Here is a 21,164-nt window from a genome sequence, read left to right as displayed (position 1 = left end):
AGTAATAATTGCTTCCATTACCCATTCTGGCTGTATTTTCGGCAGGATCCTACCCACCCTAATCCTCGCTGGACGTCTACCCAGCTGATTGGGAAAGAGAATCCAATTTCCTCCAGTTAACATCTTATTAGCGTATTTCCTTGCTGCCTCCTCCTATACAAATGTGATCTCTACAGACGCGTATGTCTTGCCTCTTGTGAAAAACGGCACATCTTTCAATTCCTTGAAACACTCCTCCACATCCTCCTTCGTTGCTCTCTCTATTCTTTTATTTCCCCCTGAAAACTATATATAGTCCATCACCTTAATTTCCATTTTCACCTTTTCCTCTTCTGATGGGGGTCAACTTTACGCTGGGCCCCTCTCTCTGTATCATCTCCAGATATTTTCCAAATTTCTTAGCCATGTCTTCATTCCAGCGCATTTCGTATTGCTTCAGCAGGCCCTGGACGACGGAAACCCGACTCCCCGTCGCTGCTGCATATGTCTTCATTTTCTCCATCTCAGCAACGCTCACCAAACAATGGTGGCGTTATACTCAAAAACTGTTGAAAAGCAGCACAAAACAACTCAATCAACAAAAGAACCGCAGATTTTGTTTATTACCCACAAGGGGCTAAACATAAATGGGACAATACACACATGTGGGGACAATCAACACTTGAAAGAATGGAATAGTGAACTTATAAAATGAAGATGGAACGGCTACCTCAGCCCCGCTCCGGTGGGGTTACGTTATTTCAATTATTTCAACAGTTCTTTTCAAAATTATTTCAACATTTTTCAAAAGCTCTTTTCAAAATTATATCAGTTTTCAAAAGTTATTTTCAAAATAATCTCAACAGCTCTTTTCAAAATAAAACTCCACTTACCATTTTATACAGTTCTTAATTTCCTCATAGTTCATCTCTTGAGCGCTGGGTTCGAAATTCACCTCGGGCCCCAGTGGGTTTACATCCAATGGGAAAGCCTCTTTTAACTCTCTGTACTTATCCCTTTCCATTAAAATCCATCTCGTCTCCGCATCGTAACCCTCAGAGAGGTCCACTTTAACAATATCTTTCATTTCAGTTATTTTCCCGGATCTTTTCTTTTTGAAGGCCAGATTTTCCTAGTTAACTAAACAATTTGAAACTTCGTATACTGGTAGAACGTGTCAAAAGAAAACATTATTGTAAACAAAATTGAAAACAAAATTGTAATTCGTAACTTAAACGTAGTTTAATTTTAAGAATTTTAACCAATGAAATCGCAGCATTCGAGCTCAAATTATTTACCTCTTCTTCTGTCTTCTACATGTGCTAGAAATAACAGCTATATCTCTTAAATCGATTAATTTCGTCGCCCAATAAAAATATTAACGATATTTTTTGAATATTTTCTTTCTTTTTTTTTTACCGAAAAGGCTTCTCCCATGGTTTTGAAGGGCCAGAAACAACAAAAACAAAACAATAATAAGCCTAAATCGGTCTCGAGTTTGCGCGTGGAGTGTGAGTCGTATTGTAAAAATTTGCGAAATATTTTTTCATAAAAGGATGCCCCCAGCTTGTCGGAAGCTGTGATATGAATTGGGAAAAAATCCTCGACACCAGTGCGTAATTGGTACTTAATTTATCGACCCCGAAACGATGTAACATTGACCCCAACCCCACCTCTGTGCAAATTTGTTGCGGCAAGTGGCAAAACACAACGTGTATTTTTGCTTGTGTGCGAATGTGTGTGTCTGTATATGTCCGTTTGTATGTTTGTGTACGCTTATATATTAACTACTATGTGCAATGTTGGGATTTCATTGGTTAATATTCGAAGATGTTGGGATTTCATTGGTTAAAATTCGTAAAAATTAAACTACGTTTAAGTTACAAATTACAATTTTGTTTTCAATTTTGTTTACAATAATGTTTTCTTTTGACACGTTCTACCAGTATACGAAGTTTCAAATTTTTTAGTTAACTAGGAAAATCTGGCCTTCAAAGAGAAAAGATCCATTTTCCCTTCTATATCTTGTGTCGACCGATATTTTATCAAATATATTCCGCTCCTGTGTACCTCCTGCATCTGTATGTCTGTTCTTCCTTGTTTCTGTGACTCTGTACCATCATGTGTCTTTTCTGGCATATTTATTTGCAGCTGTATGTCTGCGTGTTCACTTGTCTGCGGGTCTGCATTTCGCATTGTTTCAGCAGGCCTGGGACGACGGAATTCCGACTCCCCGTCGCTGTCTTCATTTTCTCCATCTAAGCAACGCTCACCAAATAATGGTGGCGTCAAACTAAAAAACTGCTGCAAGGCAGCACAAAGCAACGCAACCAAAAATGAAAAAAAAACCGCAGCGAAGCAAAAACACGTCCGACTAGTAAATCCTGTAACTTTTGAATGAACATCTGCTTAAAACGTTTGCTTTAAAATCGTAAGATGAAAACGAAAAGAGAAGACGCGATTTCGCCTTGGATCGGGGCTGGAAATTGTCATTTAAAATGCAAAGTTTTAAAGGAAAAGGGAATTCACGGTTTCATCTCGGAGCGGTAGCCGTCTCATTTTCATTGTAATTTAATTCATTTTACATCCATCTTTCCACGTGCATTTTTTTTGCCGCATGTCTGTGTCCCTCTGTGTTTCAGCCTTGTGCCTGTAATAAACAATAAACCTCTAGCCGAACATTTTTTGCGTCGTAAATCGAGATTTTGTTGTTACCAAAGTTATGTGAGTTCGCTCCGCGTGTTTTTGTCTAGTATTGAAATATGTTTGTGTATTTTACTTTGAACTGAACTGTTGTCTTTCGTGAAACAGTAATTTTCACCCTACGGAGCAGAAAATTCGGTTTTAAAATTGTTGAAAATAAAAAGTTTATTAGTTATGAACTGTTTTTCTTTACCCGTTACTGGGTAATGACTTTATTTTGTCCTTTTTTGGAAATTTAAAAGTATATAAGCGTTAGAAAATTTGCCCGATAGGGTGTTTATCGGGGAGGGGCTAACCATGAGAGTAGCCGTTGAGAGAATTAAGCCTCGTTGCTTCAAATGAAATGTGGATAAAAGGAGGGTGACAAAGTGTGGAATCTGCTAGCGGAGGAATTCTATCCGCGTCCAACTTGCCAACCTGTTCTAAAATCTTTCTGGCCGAGGTATTTGGATAATCACCAAAGATCCCTGACCTGACGGTGCTACAGGAACGCTTTACCTGTTCGCGGTAAGTTATCTAGGCACGGAGTGTCAGTGCCAACGGCATGTCCAAGATGTGGGCTGAGCGATGAAACCGTCATAGTAAACATAACGCATTGGAGCAACTCATGGATATACCTTCGGATTTAGTAAAGTATTGTTGAAAGGGATTCTAGATGATATTATACAGTTAACTTTTCATTAACAGTCTTTAATGGATTTTACTACCCACTATAGATTTTTAGTGTTAGCTGCACTTAATACGCCATATTAAAGATATGTACACGAGCACAATATTTCGAAGTGTTTTTCAGAGACATAACTGCTATACTATAGTTAGTTATAGTTGACATAGTAGCGTAGATTCTAGGAACAAGTATATATATAAGGCAGGTCTCAATAATGTTATTAAAGTTGTTGATGGATGAGGTTTACTTTAGTTAACTGTATTTATAGACTGGAAGCGTTCGTTTGCTAGTTTGGACACTTCGCCACATATAGGAAAATTGGAATCAGCTACAATTGCTAGCCTTCGCAAATTACTTTAATATTGTAATTGATTCGCTGGCAAAAATCTTTCAAAATAAACACGGGAAACGTTAAGAATAATACGAATAAAACTTATAGTTTAAATAAAGTAAAACTTTTAGAATAAGAATTACAAAACTTTAAAGAACTCTGAAAAAAAAATCTTAGTTGTAAACTAGAGCTATGTTTATATTTACAATATTACAGACAGTTATATTTACATACACAAGCATAAGTTAGTCTCAAGATTCAATCGAATATGGAGGCGCAAGCTATTGAAGTATTTAAACTTAGCATTTAACAAACAGTCATTGTTTATTCTTAACTGATACTTCGAGCAAAAAGTACTGACGATCATTCAAATGTATTTATAATTGTATAGAATCAGTCATTTGAGAGATGAATATCTTAGCTTCTAACACTGCGCAAATTCGATGATGGAATATGAGCTGGTGAACCTCCAGCCAGTAACTAGACATTCATTGACAATGGAATATGAGTGTGTATGTGTGTGTGTGCTGCAGATAAATATGTGTGCATATTTAGAAAAGTCTTTAGAAAAAACTCTTGATACAGTCACCGAATTCGAAAGATTTTTCTTAACTTAAAATAATATGTCATGATCAATAAATTGTCTAAAAACGAAACTGAACGGCACAGACGTTATGGATGAAAGCTTTTGTGTTGTATTTAGCGTTTTTCGCTGGTTTTAGCTTTTCAAATACACGTGTTGTCAAGAATTTCGTGTAGAGGCAGTTGTTTTAGTAGTTGGTGTTGACTATTTCTTATAAAGTGTTCTTCGGAGTTGATCGTTTTCTTCCTTTAATGTGAAAATGATGTATCTAATTTTCCATTTGCACTAACTTTAGCAGTTCACTCACTGAACATTTCTAAGAGATGAAGCTTTGATTTGTTGCTTATAAACTTAAACCTGCTGTATTAAGTTTTAGCTTGTTTGTCCGATATAATTCTCCTTATATCGTGGGCATTGATGTAGTAAACGATTTCGTTTTTGTTTTACTATTTATATTTGCATTAACTTTCATTCCTTTCCATTCTTGAATTTTTGGTTTTGCCATGTTCAATTAATTTACAAGTTTCATAATGAAAGTCTCTATAATATCGCTTCATGTGAATTTGGACTTTGTTAAGAGTTAAAATTTTCGTGGTTACTTTCAGCTCTGATTCTTTAATTACTTATATGAAATTTCGGGAATGTTGTAATATCGGTAGGTGGCATTTAGCCGCATGTAAGATGTTATAGTTTCTAAGATTATAGGTGACTACAAATGTGATATTTATGATTTTGCGTATATTTTCTCCTTCATCGTGGGAATCTTTCGTCAGTTCGAGATTGAGACCTCTTTTACTTTGGTTTTGAGTGTAACAATGTTTCTGAAAGAATAGTTTTAGTTCTGTTAGTCGACTCTCTCGTCTGTTGATAATTTACGTCTGTCATGTTAAAAGGGACATTTCTTTTAACATTCAGCGAGTGACAAGATCTAAAATCTAAGTTCTGATGTTTCTCCCCGTCTTTGTAGTAGAAATCCGTATTAATTACCTCATTTTCCTTAATTAATAAAATGTCAAAAACAGAAGTTCCCTTTCATTCATTTCTATAGAGAATTGAATCGATTCATGAACACTATTTATCAATTTCAGGGATTTTGTAAGATCTCTCATACCACTGTTTCAAAATGTTAAACAGTCGCCCAGGAGTCATGTTCAGTTGGGATTGGAAATGCTCATTAAAAGTAATTCCAAGCCGGGCATAGAACCCAGTCACCTGTGTTGCAATCGTGGGGCCAACTATTGCGGCAATCAGCATCCTTTATATATGAAGATAATATTGGTTATTAAAGAACTAGTTCTTTTCTAGACCAGACCATAATTCTTCTAGAATAAATATTTGAGGAAATTTCTCCTGTATTCTGTGTATCCAGAATTTTACTTCTTTTAATTTTACTCCAAAGACCATGTTTGTGTAGAGGTTGGCCACATGGAGACTGATCAGGATCGTTTCTATATTTACTCTTTCTGGAACGTGTTTACTCGTTTTTTGTTCGTTTATATGTGTGTTGTGTATGTGTGTATGACTGTATATCCTTATGTATTAAGTGTATACGTTTTTTCTTGTAAGTTTATTTTAATTCTCTCTCTTTCATATATTCCTTTTTGTTCCTACTTTCTTCTAATTGTCTCCCCTACCCAGGGCTAGTTTTTTGAGTAAAGTAATTCTCTTGAATACACCGACCGGTCTTGACTGTGATCGATGTGTTTTCTTTTTCTAAGTTCTCTTTGGTTTTTCTCTGCTTGTATGTACATGTTCACTTGAATATTGTAACTTTTTTCAAACATAGTCTTGCCTATCTCTTTTAGCCTCGAGTAATATGTATATATATATATATATATATATATATATATATATATATATGTATTCGTTTTTCAATATTAATATATATATATGTATAACTCTCTATGTTTTTTTTTCTGCTAGTTCACGTGTTACGTTATATTTTACTATACACACGAGGCCCTGTTTACATTATACCTCGACCTGTTACCATTTTTTAAAACATATCCGTTAAATTTTTATTCTTATTTTCTATGTTATAGTTTACTGCACATATAGATGTGCATACACATTGATATGTTTGTCTTTTCTTCTCTTTCGTCTCTCTCACTATTATTATTACTGTTATTTTTCCCTTTTACAACTTGCTTGTAAATATTCGATTTTTCCCTATTACCCCATTTGTATTCTTCCTTATTGCATCGTATTTTAATTTCCCTTATTTTATTAAACCTTTTTTTGATGTCCTTCCAAAACTTCTTCACACTGATGAGAATGACAATGCATAAATTTTAAAATAATTACTATGATTATCATTTTTTCTTACATATTCGTATTGTCCTTTGAAACGCGCGTACGTATTGAATCCTATTTTGTATTAAATCTAATTTTTTACTCAACATATTTTTCTCCTCCATTTTCTATAATTGTTTATGCTATATTTATACCTATAACGATATTCTTCAACAACTATTTTCATATTCTTATTACTTCGCTGGCTGTTTTTTATGAATATGATGAATTTTTATTAGAAATCATTCTTTTTCTCTTTTTGGAACACTCAAAAAGTTTGAATTGTTCTTTTTGAACTTATTGTTTCTCTATACATACACACACACATATCATCGTGGCACTCCGCCCGTTACGATGACGAGGTTTCCAGTTGATCCGATCAAGGGAACAGCCTGCCCGTGAAATTAACGTGTAAGTGGCTGAGCACTTCACAGACACGTGTACCCTTAACGTAGTTCTCGGAGAAATTCAGCGTGATACAGTGCGTGACAAGGCTGGCCCTTTGAAATACAGGTACAACAGAAACAGGAAGAAAGAGTGAGGAAGAAAGTGTTGGTGAAAGAGTACAGCAGGGTTCGCCACCAACCGCTGCCGAAGCTTCGTGGAGCTTTAGGTGCTTTCGCTCAATAAACACTCACAACGCTCGATCTGGGAATTGAAACCGCGAGTCCGCGGCCCTAACCACTGGGCCATTGCGCCTCCACAAACAAACACACACACACACACACACACACACACACATATATAAACAAGTAACAGAATAAAAAAAATATATGTATTCTTTTATTGTTACTTGTTTCAGTCATCTGACGGCGATTATTATCATCCAGTCTGCTTCTATATAGTAGAGTTGTTACCTCTATACTTAGTAGTATTACTGGTTATGTATATAAAGCAAATGTGGGAGAAATTATGATAAAGACAAGTTTATATTATTTGTTCCCTATGAATACTTCGCGGGGGTAGTCGCTTGAATCGCACTTGAATCATTCAATGCAGTGTTATAAATATACATACACATGCAGACACAGGCACCCCAACTCGTATATGTATATATGATTAATTGCTAGCCACTAAACCTTGATTTATCACTTCACTAAACAATGTTTGATCGCTAGCCGCTAAACCATTTTTTCTCTCTCTCTCTGCTTATTTCTGTGTTCCTTTCTCTTGAAGAGCGTAGGCTCGAAACGTAAAAGACTTTTTCACTTCCCGAGCGTTAAACTAATGCATCTGTTTGTCGTCTACACACCCGTCTTCGTCTTTCGTAGTTTTTTTTTTTTGTAAATTCCAACTATATATATATATATATATATATATATATATATACGCAAACGCACAAACATACATATTCATAGACTCTGTGTGTGTGTGTGTGTGTGTGTGTGAACTTCAGGCTTTGTATATAACTGTATTCTTCTGCAATAAATTACATAAATACATATATACATATATCTGTGCGTAATTTTTCGTTGCTTCAAGAATAAAAATATGTGTTGCCGGAGCCTAAATCCATAAATCGAATCCAGTGGAAAGCAGTCAAAGAATTATGTTTGAAGTGGAAAAAATAATCCATTACAGGAGAGAGCTAAGCTTGGAGACTTTAATGGATAATGTTCTGCGTTGACATCGACAGAAATATAAAAGGAAAATAATCAATACAATTTTCGGCAAAAATAAAATTATTTGAATCTCTAATAACTATTAAAATATTATAAAATCATATGAAAGAAAAGCTGTTTTTATGAAGAAAATACTTCAATTTAAATGCTTCGAAGCATGTTTCAAGTTTTATAAATAGAAAGCACTTTATTTGAAAACTAATGTACTGTTTAACAGAAAACAACAATCTAGGATATTTCGTTGAAGAACTAGATACAATATAAGTTATCTGAAATTTCTTTGCATGTCAGGAAGAAATAGATTAAATATCGTCTGTTTTTTAAGGAGATGCTTTTATTATGAACATCTACATTATAGCACATATTTCATTCGATTGTGGATGCTCACGTTATAGTGAATGACTATTTTAACTGTTCAGTGTAGGAAATATGTCCACTTTAAACGATGACTCGAGTTTATATTAATTGTAATTTTATACTAAATTGCCAGTTATGTTTTAAACCCATATTTCTTGATCTATTGTTTAGCTACATGATCTGCATGGCATTTTTAATCTTATTCCCCGTATTTAATCTTTGCCATAGTAGTCTACCAGCATTTTATTGTTTTGCCTTGTAACGTGCAAGAACTACATTCTCTTTCATCATATATTTTTATATTTTTGTTCATATCGACATACAATATATCTAATAATTCAAACTGCTTCTTTTTTTCCCCGTGCCAATTAAACTCTCATCCTTGGTAAGTATTAGCAGCAGCTTAAGTTAACTCTTGTCTTTCAGCTAAATTTATTTGGAATTGCACAAAGAATAATAAAAAGAAGTTTAAAGTAATTTCTCAATAATTTAAACTGGTTTGGTTCATTTATTCTCAGCAAACAATTGCAGGATCTTATCGACACAATCATCCTGACGCTTGTGATTTTTTTTTCATTGTGATCAAATGATAAAAGCGAACAGTAATTTGATTGTAGCTTTACTTCTTAAGAACATTTAAGCAGTTCATTTTAGCTTTTATGACATCATTTGTTACGATATTATGAAATCAGAATTCTTAAATTTCATTTAAATCTCTTTTGTGTTGCGATTTATTTTTCTGATGTAGACGCTAATGACCTGTCTGAAGATCATACTTTTAGACAGATTATTAGCAAACTAGATACCATTTGGATAAGGTTAATAAAAACGTTATTGACATGATAGTTACTCTTCTACTGAGCAATTTTATATAATATTTATAGAAAAAGGATACATCACATGAGCATACTAACACATTTAGTTTGAACACTGTATAAAGTGAGTGGTAAGATACATATTTCTTTATTGCCTACAAGGGGCTAAACATAGAGGGGACAAACAAAGACAGACAAAGGGATTAAGTCGATTACATCGACCTCAGTGCGAAACTGGTACTTTATTTATTGATCCCGAAAGGATGAAAGGCAAAGTCGACCTCGGCGGAATTTGAACTCAGAACGTAACGGCAAACGAAATACCGCTAAGCATTTCGCCCGGCGTGCTTACATGTCTGCCAGCTCGCCGCCTAATGAGTGGTAAGATATAATTCGCTTTCCCCTTAATTTATCCTAGAGAAAAAATGGTAATTCTTGCAATAAGGATGAAATAGTCATTGTCTGAGTCTATTCACATCACAAGTTTTCATTGAGTTATCTTTTATGAATCCTTATTAATAAGTCAAAGAAATATTCAAGTTCCTGAGCAATTGAGTGTTTGTTTAGTGCAGAAATAAAATAAATATTTCAGTCAAACTTCATGGTCACATGATCTTAACCGTAGTTTTAAAAGACACCAGCTGGATGCCATCATGGATAGCTTTCGTTTAAACACCAAGTAACAAGTTCTTGCTCTATGTTTCATTATAATCAGCATACATACACAGGTGTGCTCACCACGAATTTGTTTCCTCATAACTCTCAGAAAATGGATATTTTCTGAAGAAATCTTCAGATGGTGTAAATTGCGATTATATCGGGATTCGTGGTGAAAATGTATTTCAAAGTATGAGAAGTGTTTCTGAAAATTCACACTAGTCGGCTTTGTTTCCACATAACTTTGAAAAAATAGTCATTTGTTTTGAATAAAAATTTCCTACAAATACCCTTCAGATGATGTAGGATACGATTACATTGGAACGTAATGTGAAAAGAAGAAACAATGTGTGCACGCATTCATACATACTGACAAATATAAATACAACTACGTTGCATCGTGATTAACAGTAGTAATAAAAATAATTGTATTTTAATAACAATACTTGAAGTATCTGATGTTGGTAAGAAACATTTTATTTGCTCCGTAACGGTTAATGTACTCTGCGATACACTGTGTCTGATAAACTATTGATTATCAGCGGAAAACTCTCATCATACGTCTGCTGGATCAGAGCTGATCTGACATTGTCAATAGAAGTGAATAACAAATATTAGTAATAATAAATTAAGTCGAGTGTTACTATTTTTTCGCATTTCATAAAACATATTGCTTCAAATAGATTAGTCCTCCTTCATCATTAAATGTTACGTATTTGGACTGAACTTAATGAACTTTCGTACAATGGAGAAATTGAAGAACTACCGAGTTAAGTGAGTCAAGCTCATAAGTTCATATTTGGATGAACTTATGACTAAAATTGTTGATTGGGTTCTGTTAGATCACTATAATCCTTTTTATATTGCCGTCTGTCTACTCAATTGTAAATGTTTATTGCCAGTTCATATTATTAGGTTGTCAAGAAAGTTCTTGCGGAATTTTTAATTTTGGTTTTAAATTATGTATTTTCAAATTAATTTTCGATACATTACTTTGACTTTATATATCATTTTAAAGCCCGTTTTTCGTTCTATCTAATCGTGTTACTTTTTTTCTTTTCGAATAATGAGGCCTTATTTTCCGGAACGATGAATACAACATGGACAAAACGCAAATTCGCACAATTTTCTTATTCCAGTTCCAGCTAGGCCGAAAAGCTGCTGAAACAGCTCGCGATATCAACGATGCGTTTGGCACAGGAACCACCAATGAGCGTACAGTACAATGGTGGTTCAAGAAATTTCGTAGCGGTGACGAGAGTCTTGAAGATGATAAGCGTAGTGGCCAGCCATCAGACGTTGACAACGAACGATCAACTAAGAGCCTTCCACGCACAACTGTTCGAGAGCTTGCTTCTGAATTAGGCGTAACGTATACGACAATTTCCAACCACTTGAAAGAGATTGGAAAAACAAAAATACTTGAGAGATGGGTGCCGCATGAATTGAACGACAACCAAAAAAAAATCGCCGTTTTGAAGTGTCGTCTTCCCTTCTTTTACGCAACAAGAACGACCCATTTCACGATCGGATTGTGACTTGTGATGAAAAGTGGATTCTTCACGACAACCGGCGACGCTCAGCTCAGTGGTTGGATACCGACGAAGCTCCATGGCACTCCCCGAAGCCAAAGTTGCGCCAAAAGAAGGCATTAGATCCAGGCGAAACCATTACGGCAGAAGAGTACTGTCAGCAAATGGATGAAATGCATAAGAAACTCCGACAACAGCAGCCAGCATTGGTCAATAGAAAAGGACCAATTCTTCTCTACGACAACGCTCGGCCGCATGTCGCACAACTGACCCTGCAGAAGTTGAACGAATTGGGATACGAAATTTTGCCTCACTCGCCATACTCACCAGACCTCTTGCCTACCGACTACCACTTTTTCAAGCATCTCGACAACTTCCTGCGTGAGAAATGCTTCAAAAACCAAGACGATCCCAAACACGCCTTCAACGACTTCATTTCCATCAGAGCGCAGGATTTTTACGCTACTGGCTTAAATAAACTTGTTTCGCGTTGGCAAAAGTGTGTTGATTCTGATGTTATTTCGATTAATAAAGTTTTTTTTTTAACCGAGATATGTGCATTTAAATTTAAAGGTTAAAAACCGCAAGAACTTTCTTGACAACCTAATACAAGAGTATTCCAGAGTACCGCCGTTCTGGTAAAGGACTCGGTGTTGTGATTAGTTCGGAATCTGTCGGGTTTTGGACACAAGAAGATGGATGTAAAGAGGAGGTGAAAGAAATTGATTCGAAATGCATGATCGGAGGAATCATTAGCCCACCCAGATGTAACCTTATGATTAGACACTATTACAATGGATAATGTCAGAGATTTCAGCTGTTTGATCAGCCGAACTACCGATGTCATTGAAATGGACTGAATGTTCGACAGCTGTAACTTTATTTAATTCTCAGGTGGAATCAGCGTGATAGTATGACGATGTTAGACTTATTCGACGGGCTTCTACACAGTTTCCATTTATCCAGTTTCACACATATGATAAACTTTAACCGGGGTTATAGAAAAATAATTTCCAGGATGCCACACAGTAGGATCGAAACCTAGACCTCTGAAGTGCGATGTAAATTTCTTAAACATTCAGCCATTTCCCCCTTATGGTGGAATAAATCGAATGTGAGAACTGAAAGTAGAGAGGGATTCAGCAGCATTAATGGGAAGGTGCTTTATATTGGATGAAAGCGAATGTTGACCTCGGTGGTAATTGATCTCAAATCACAAAGGGTTGGAGCAAACATAGCGCCGCATTCTAAACGTCTCTCCATCGCCTCTGCCTATCAAATGACATCCGGACATACACAATGTAAGTATATATTTGTGTGTTTGTGTGTGTGTATATATATCATTCGATCTGTATACATACACACACACACACACACACACACACACATATATATATATATATATATAATATATATATATATACATGCATGCATAGATACATACGTACATACATGTGTGAGTATGTGCATTTCTCTCTTTCCCATTCTTTTCTTCCCTCTCTCTTTCACCCCAAGAAGTTTGAACTCATTATCGTAGCTCTCTAATTCGGGATCCATTTTATATTCCGCATCAGTGAAACATTACTTTCATAACAGCTTTATTCGGATAACAGATAACTTGCTACTGCTGCTGCTACTACTACTACAACTACTACTACTACTACTACTACTACTACTACTACTACTACTACTACTACTACTACTACCACTACTACCTCCACCACCAGGACTACTACCATGCAGTAGAATATCTAAATCATCGGAAAGCTTTCTTTTTAATGCAATTTCATGGTATTCTTGAGAATTATATGATGTAATATGATGTTAATTAAAATAAAACATTGCATGTAGTAATTGTAATAAGAATCATGGTTATAACTCAGTGATACGTCAATTTACGGAGAAAATATTGGCTGAAGATTATTTAAAATATTAATAGTAGTTAAGCGAATAATTTTGCAAATGTTTCTTTTTATTTTTGTCTCGCATCAAGGAAAACAATCAAAAGCTGATATATTTGTTTTGTTTGAGTTGGCATGAATTAAGCATTTGAAGTTTTGGTTCAGTTACCTAAACATTACAAAGTTTGGGTCATGTTCATTGACTAACATATTCCAATATTTTTTCTTTTTCAAAACATTGAAATAAGCACATAGCATAAAAATAGAGAAAGAGACGCAATCACAGAAACATATTCAAAAATTTAATATTCATATAGAAGTAATATTTCTATTACATAACAAGAAAAAATTAAATATTTAATCAATGGAATTGATTTTATAGAACTAGATGTATAATGATACTGTCAATTCCATTAGGATTTGAATTCAGATCAATGAAGCATTGAACTGAATTTCGCAAAGCATGCAAACCGACCTTCAATTGTCTCAATCTTCTACACATCCCTGAAAAACAGAGATAAAAAGAAAAAATGCGAATGCATAATCAAAATTAAACATAGATCCTTTGATTAATATCCAATTACATTATATGTAAGATACGTGCACGCCGCATAATGACAAATGTTTTATTAACATACTAGCAGCATAGCCCGGCGTTGCCCGGGTATGTAAGAGCCCCTAGTAGGCAACGACTAATCCCAATGTAGTCCTTTCCCTCCAGGGAACGAAGGTGCATGTGGACGTTGCAATGTCTTGTCTTCACTGGAATACTTCTGTATATACGATGTTCCTAGCTGTCCGTTTGGGCGAAAACATGAAAACATCATTGCGCCTCCCAACGCGTGAACAGCCCACGTAGAGTTGACCGTGGGCGAAGCACTGTTCGCCCAAATGTAACCCAGCGACTTGTAGCGTTTGGCCTTGGGATTTATTGATGGACATTGCGAAGCAGAGTTTAACAGGAAACTGAGAACGCCTGAAGTGGATTGGTAGGTCAGCGCCCGACGGTTGAAGGTGCATCCGTGGAATGAAGACGTCCTCTCCCTTCCCACAACCGGTAAGTATTGTGGCCATTATTAAATGTGGTGCCAAATGTTTCACAACCAAACGTGTGCCGTTGCACTGTTTAGGTGGAACCAAATTCCTGATGAGCATAATGGGCGCACCGACTTTTAACTTCAGGATGTGTGGTGGCAGGCCTGGCGGTTCAAGTGAATTCAGGAATTCAACAGGATAATCGGCAAGCTGGGCGGGGTCTGCTGTCCTATCTATAGATTTGTAGACGTGGACATCACCAGGAATAGCTTCAAGTAGCTGGATATTGATGGAGTTGACGGTTGTATTTTTGGGTGCGAGAATAGCTCTGCCTGCCAGCCATTTTAGGTCGCGTAAATTGTTTTGTAGGTCGTGGAAGACAGCGTCCCGGAGGCTAGCAGGGGTGTCGACAATGGTGCAAAGTGAGTCCAATTGAACGTAGCCATCCGCATCAGACAGCATCCTATTTTCACCGAGCGATAAGAGGTCCCTGGAGAATGCAGCGGATCCGCTGTCACCAATTAACTGCGCGCGCATGTTAGTTTGTAGGTGCAAGGGCCGCACATGTGCCCAAAGAGCTGACGACTTAAGGCACGCGCGCACGGCATCGGCACGGGTTCCTTTTGGAATAACAGGTAGAGTCTGCCTGAAGTCTCCTGAAAGAAGTAAAGTTAATCCTCCCATGGGGGCCGTAGAGTCTCTGATGTCTTGCAGGGACCTGTCCAGTGCCTCAAGGGCGCCTTTGTGTGCCATAGTGCACTCGTCCCATACGATGAGTTTGCATCTGCGCAGAATGTCGGCCTGTTCTGAGTTCTTGGCGATGTTGCAGATAGGTGACTCGGACTTTGCCAGATCGAGCGGGAGTCTGAAGGCAGAGTGGGCGGTTCTGCCACCCGGAAGCAACGTGGCCGCGATACCAGAGGAAGCTACAGCCAGGGCAATGTCCGTGTTGCGTCTGACCTCTGCCAGAATTAGTTTAGTGACGAAGGTTTTGCCAGTGCCGCCGGGTGCATCAAGGAAGAAAATCCCCCCACGTTGCTGTCTGACAGAGTCTACGATGGTGTTGTAGGCTATGCGCTGGTCTGGAAGCAGCTGTGGTTCATTATCTTGGACGTACTGGTGCAGTTCCTCAATGCAGTAGGAAGTTTCGCGTAACAATTCAGCAGACATAACATTGGCGTGTTCACGTGTGGGTGGTGGAAGGCCGTACTCTGTTAAAGCAGACCCACCCATATCGATGACAGCGTCTTCGAGTTGAATGAGCGCAAAATTGTAAATGAAGTTGGTGAACGTGATCTCGGCGGAAGGGCAGTGTTGCTGAGCCGTACGTAAGAAGTCGTGCGACATGTCATCCCTGTATTTCATCCAGAGACTTAGTGGATCACTAAGCTGACATTTTTGAAGAAGGATTGCGAAAAGATGTCGTAGGGCCGAATGCGTTTGCAGTAAAGCACCCTCTGCCATCGTGGCGTCCCACTGGGAGTCATCCTCTAGAAGGCCAAGTCTCATACATGCTTCCCTGAAGGTGTCGCACAGAACCCCATTGACGGTACGTATATTGGCGAAACCTGTTGGACCAGTGACCTCATGTAGAAGGAGACGGAGGTAGAAGCATTCTTGCTGGTTTGGCGGGATGTTGTAAACTCGACCCAGGCAGGAGTCAAACTTGACGCCTGGGAAGCTTTCGACGTTTTTGCCGGATTTCCGTCGAACCCAGGTGTTTTTAGACCACACGAAGTACGATGGGACCTGTGGGTACAAAAGCGTTCGAGCGAAGTCATCACGTTGGCATAATTTGAAGAAACCAGTCAACGTTGTGTCTTTAGGGCTGGTGGCTATCTGCACAGCACTTTGCTCTGTGAAGTAAATCCGCTGTCCATTTTCCAAGTGTACAGCAAGCTGCACCACAGCCGGGTGTCTCTGATGGAGCGGGAAGCCGTAAATGCGCCAAAACGCTTCGTTGCTGCTGAGGTACCGGCCAGCCAAGTAGTTGGACACTTCGTCGCGACTGGTGGTCCTCTGGATGCTGAACATGGCAGCATCGCTGCCTTTGTTGATATATTTGCAGACATATTGTATTGACCTGATGGAGCTGCAGAACTCAACGTTGACGTGGGCTTTGAATATCTTCGACAGGAGAGGACAGTAGGGGACAATGTAGCTGTTGTCCACTTGATGTCGCCCAACCGTAATCGTGCGGCCTCCATTGGCTGGACTCCTTCGTTTGTACAGCGGATACCCATCGCCGCCTGTTTGAGTCTCCAAAGTGAACCGTTTAGGGAATCCCTTTGAGCAGGCTAATCCGTTTTTGTAGCATGGTGTGTTGGCGTAATTTGGTCCACAGGGCCCGTGTACCATGGTAGTGCGGACAATTTCGTAGAGTCCGGGGTCCTCATCGGGGTCAGGAATCTCGGCAGAAATGAATTTGTCAATGTCATTAGTCTCGATTTTATGAGTGAGCCAAATTAAGATGTGAGCATGTGGCAAGCCCCTCTTTTGCCACTCGACCGAAAACATGTGGCACCTGACATGCCCGAAAATCTGACCCTTAACTATCAAATCCTTCATTTTGCCAAATTCAGACGGAAAACCCTAGCAACGATGTCGTGTCGATGGGTGTGAGATTGACCCGGGAGGAGTTCGCGAGTGATTTCGTCGCAGCTGGGATTGCACGTGTAGGTGATAAAGAGGTCCGGCCGGCCGTAAATGCGCACGTAGGTCAAGGCGTCTTGGGTCCTTTCACGCATATATCGCGGTCCTCCCGTGAAGGTGGAGGGTAGAATGCATGGCTTGCCGATGTTGCGAGGGTCATTTTCTTGTTGCAAACCGTCACGGAGATGAATGTAGGAGTCGGAGCGAAGTTTGGTCTGATTAAGTTTAATGTATAGCAGCCTTTCCGATTCCATTTTTGCGGCCATGTCGACGGCGAACTGGTTGAATAGCTGACGACAACGGGGCAATAAGTTGAACTCACCCTCCCTGACCATGAACCGGTATGAGTAGAACGCCCTGCAGGAGACCGTCTTTGATGCCGCAGTAGTTTGATTGGAGGGCTGCCGTAAAGGAATTCCGAAGTGGTAGCCGTCTTCCCCATAAGGGAAAAGCAATGGATACTGAAGCGCGTCATAAGATCTGTGAGTCTCGCTGATCCTGTGTAGGTTGTTACCACGGGAGGAGATGATTATGTCACGGCTGTTGTGTTGCTCTCCGTGTATGACTGCGGCAATTTCGTTGCACGCAGGTGCGTTGAAACGGCGTTCGTGCTCCCCGTGGGGTCGTTTATCAGCATCAATGACAACGGTGAAGTTTGGAGATGGAGCACTGTCCAAGGCATATCTGAAGCTGCAGACGTAGCTGTTGATATCATGAAGCATGGTTTGGAGACGGAGAAGAATGTCTTTGCGGGGAACATAGCTTGTACCCGGTATTATTCCAAGGCGTGCATCAACCTGGTGGTTGTAGTCGGCAATGAAGTATATTTGGAGGAAAGAAGACTGCTGAATCTCGTCTGGCAGAAGTGACCCAATAAGATGGTAGACCTGTCCCTGCACTTTGAAAGTAGGCATCCAGCCTTCTCTGGGAGGAATTCTGGCCCCGAAAGAGGTCATTTGGAATGAGCAGTTGTACTTTCGTATTATTTCAAGGAATTGTGACGAATCGGGGGTTAAACCCGCCGCGAGATCCTTCAGTGGTTGAGGTGGTTCCCGTAGGGGTGGCAGGTCCACTTTGCCACCAGAGCAGCACAAACCAGGTGGCTCTCCGGGCCATTTCTTGGCTTTGCAAAACTGGCATACAATTGTCATTGACTCTATCTTGATGTCGTCACGCAAGGAGAAGTTAATTGTGGCGTCGTAGTTGAATGCTAGTGACAACCAGAAAGCGGGGGCAGGGGTACGTACACCACGAATGATATCCCGACGTTTGTTGATACTCTCAAGTCGAGTGCACCGTGCCTCAGCAGATTCAGATGCACGTGCGACAGCGGTAGCAGTGGCATCCCTTGAAAGCCTTTCAGCTCTCGCCTCAACACCCTCTGAAGCCCTAGCAGAAGCAGTGTTAATGGCATGTCTGGATGTCCGAATAGTCCGTTGGTGTGGAGTTTCGGCAGATCGAGCCCTGGCTGTGTTTGCGGCGTTAGCAGCTTGGCGAGCTCTCCTCTGTTGAGGTGTTTCGGCAGCTTTGGCCATGGCTTTGTTTGCGGCGTCAGCATCTTGGCGAGTTCTCCTCTGCTGTGAGGTTTCGACAGATCGTGTCCTGGCGGTGCTAGTGGCGTTAGCCGCATTCCGAATGGCCCTTTGTTCGGGGTTCTCGCGAGCTCTGCGGATGGAAGCACAGTAAGAAGCCCGCATGTTTTGGCTGGACTGTTGCTCTTTCGTCAACCTCGAGCGGAGGGAAGATCTGTACGCTGCGACCCTTGCAAGTCGGGTAGAACGGTCGCTAGTAGTTTCAGATGCCTGAGCAGCGGCATAACGGGAAGCTGTTTGCGAGAGGCGCAAGGCGGTTTCCTCGTGGGTCTCGCGTGCCCTTCTAGCCCTAGCAGCCGATGCCTTGGCCGTCCGAGGGCTGAGGAGGGTCCTTCTCTTCTTGGGTGGCATTTTGGTGGATAGCAATGTGTTTGGCAAAGGTGTAATAAAAAGGAACACGTGGGGTAAGTATTTTGATGGATAGCAATGTGTTTGGTAAAGGTGTAATAAAAAGGAGCTCGTGGGGTAAGTATCCGAAAATGTATAAAAAGTACAAAAACGGCCAAAAAGCTGGCAGCAATGTGAGTGACAACAACGAAAAAGTCAAAAGTGATCAAACTGAACAAACGAAAGGAAAAGTTTTTTGATGCACACGACAAAAGTGGTTTATAATAAACCAAGAGTTTGCAAGTAGCGTCCGAGGACCGTTAGGGTACGTCAAAAATTGAAGGTAAAACGTTTGGGGTGGTAGTTATAAAGAAAGTTTAAACAAAAAAAGTATTCGAATAACTTGCGGCTGCAGCAGCTATTAGCAGAAGTGGCGGTGTTGGGGGTAAAGTCTCGAATGTAATTTCTTCCTGGTAGGAATTGGTTGGATCGAATTATCGATAGCTAAAAAGGTCAAGTTGCGTCCCCTAGACAGTCTGGTTTGTGTTTAATACACAAATTTGTTTGCTATGTGTGCCACATATGATTAAATTAACCGATTTTTTCCAATAATGTATCCTATTGGAATAAAAAGGGCTATATAGCTCCTTGGAGCAGACATGATGCTCGTTGTGAAAAAAAAAAAGATTCCTCCCAATTTGTGAAAGATATTGTCGAAAATATGTCATCTTGAATTTGAACGCGATTTCCCAAAATGGCATGATTTTATCGATTGTTTCTGATGGTAAGGTATTGCATGGAAAACTAACGTCAGAATTGAGTTTCTTAGGGTAACATTAAGCTTCACCATGAGTTTGGTGAAAATCGATTGCAAGTTGTGAAAACTACCATAGATAATGCGTTGCATAAAAAAAGCTTAGATTCTCGAGTTGCGTCCCCTAGACAGTCTGTGGTTCATGTTTATGATTCTCGACCCCATGTCGAATTTATCAATTTTTTTCAGAACTGGGGGAACTTTTCAAAATTTTCGCTGCGTTAGTTTTGAATTATGACATTGGGCTATGTGTGTGTCAAGTTTCATCAGAATCGGTTGAAAGCCGTGGTCAGGGTGAGGGTACGAGAAAACAGACACACAGAAACACGCACAGACAAACTGCCGTTTATATATAGAGAGATAGTGCTAAATTAAGTTCAGCACCTCCCGAGAATATCAACGGAAGAACATAGTAAAGTGTTCAAACAGAATTTAATCTATTTCTTTCATTTACTTCCTGAGAATACAAAGGCAATAGTGATACGAATATCAGCACATTGACATTTTCTCCTAAAGCCTAGCAGTGGTTCTTCAAATCCAGGCATTGTTTAGTTATCGTTAACACATTAAAAACATTGCTTTAAAAAAAAAAGAACTAACAGGATATAATTACGCGGAAAAAAACAATATTATCTCATGATTTAAAGGCGGCTAGTTGGCAGAATCGTTACCATGCTGGACAAAGTGCTTAGCGGCATTTCGTCCGTCTTTACATTTTGAGTTCAGATTTCCCCGAGGTCGATTTTGCCTTACATTCTTTTGGGGTGGATAAAATAAGTACCAGTTGAGCACTGGGGTCGATGAAATCAACTCACCCCGCCCCGGAAATTTCTGGCCCTGTTCCAACATTTGAAATTATTATTATCCCATGATTCACAATATTTTAATTATTTCGTTATGTATGGAAAACAATTCTAGATATATTTCTGTTGCATTAAGCCTTGATTAGTGAAACATAAACTTCACTATACTTACCAAATTAGTGATGGAAGAATCACTAAGCAATTGTATAAGACATTTTGGCATAATAAACTAGAACTGGCTGAAAATAATAACTCAGGGCCGCCATCCTCGTAAAAAACAATAAGCAAGTTAGTGTTCAGATATTTGATAAAGAAAACATTACTTCATTAAATTCTAGCAAAGAAAAATATATAACGATATTATTTAAGGTGTTTGAAAAGATTTCAATAAATGGGGGAAAAAATAAGAAAACAGTATGTGAAAAATGATGAAAGAAAAGGAAGTAACCATTGTATTGAGATTTGTTTAGCATTACCTGGAAGGCAAGGGATATTGCTAATG

The 21,164-nt window shown here is 39.1% G+C and overlaps 1 long non-coding RNA gene across 1 annotated transcript; it reads right to left on the bottom strand.

The window, feature by feature from the left end:
- Nucleotides 1-382: 382 nt before the first annotated feature.
- LOC118762506 lies at nucleotides 383-2,361 on the bottom strand. Its single transcript, XR_004998262.1, has 2 exons — nucleotides 2,311-2,361; nucleotides 383-537 (listed from the first exon to the last, which is right to left on the bottom strand). It is a non-coding gene; the product is annotated as an uncharacterized LOC118762506 (long non-coding RNA).
- Between the last annotated feature and the right edge of the window lie 18,803 nt (nucleotides 2,362-21,164).

Source organism: Octopus sinensis, linkage group LG3 (genome assembly GCF_006345805.1).
Source record: "Octopus sinensis linkage group LG3, ASM634580v1, whole genome shotgun sequence".
In the NCBI taxonomy this organism is placed as follows: domain Eukaryota; kingdom Metazoa; phylum Mollusca; class Cephalopoda; order Octopoda; family Octopodidae; genus Octopus; species Octopus sinensis.
The sequence above is the reverse complement of the archived record's forward strand: the minus strand, read 5'-3'. Positions and strand labels throughout refer to the sequence as shown.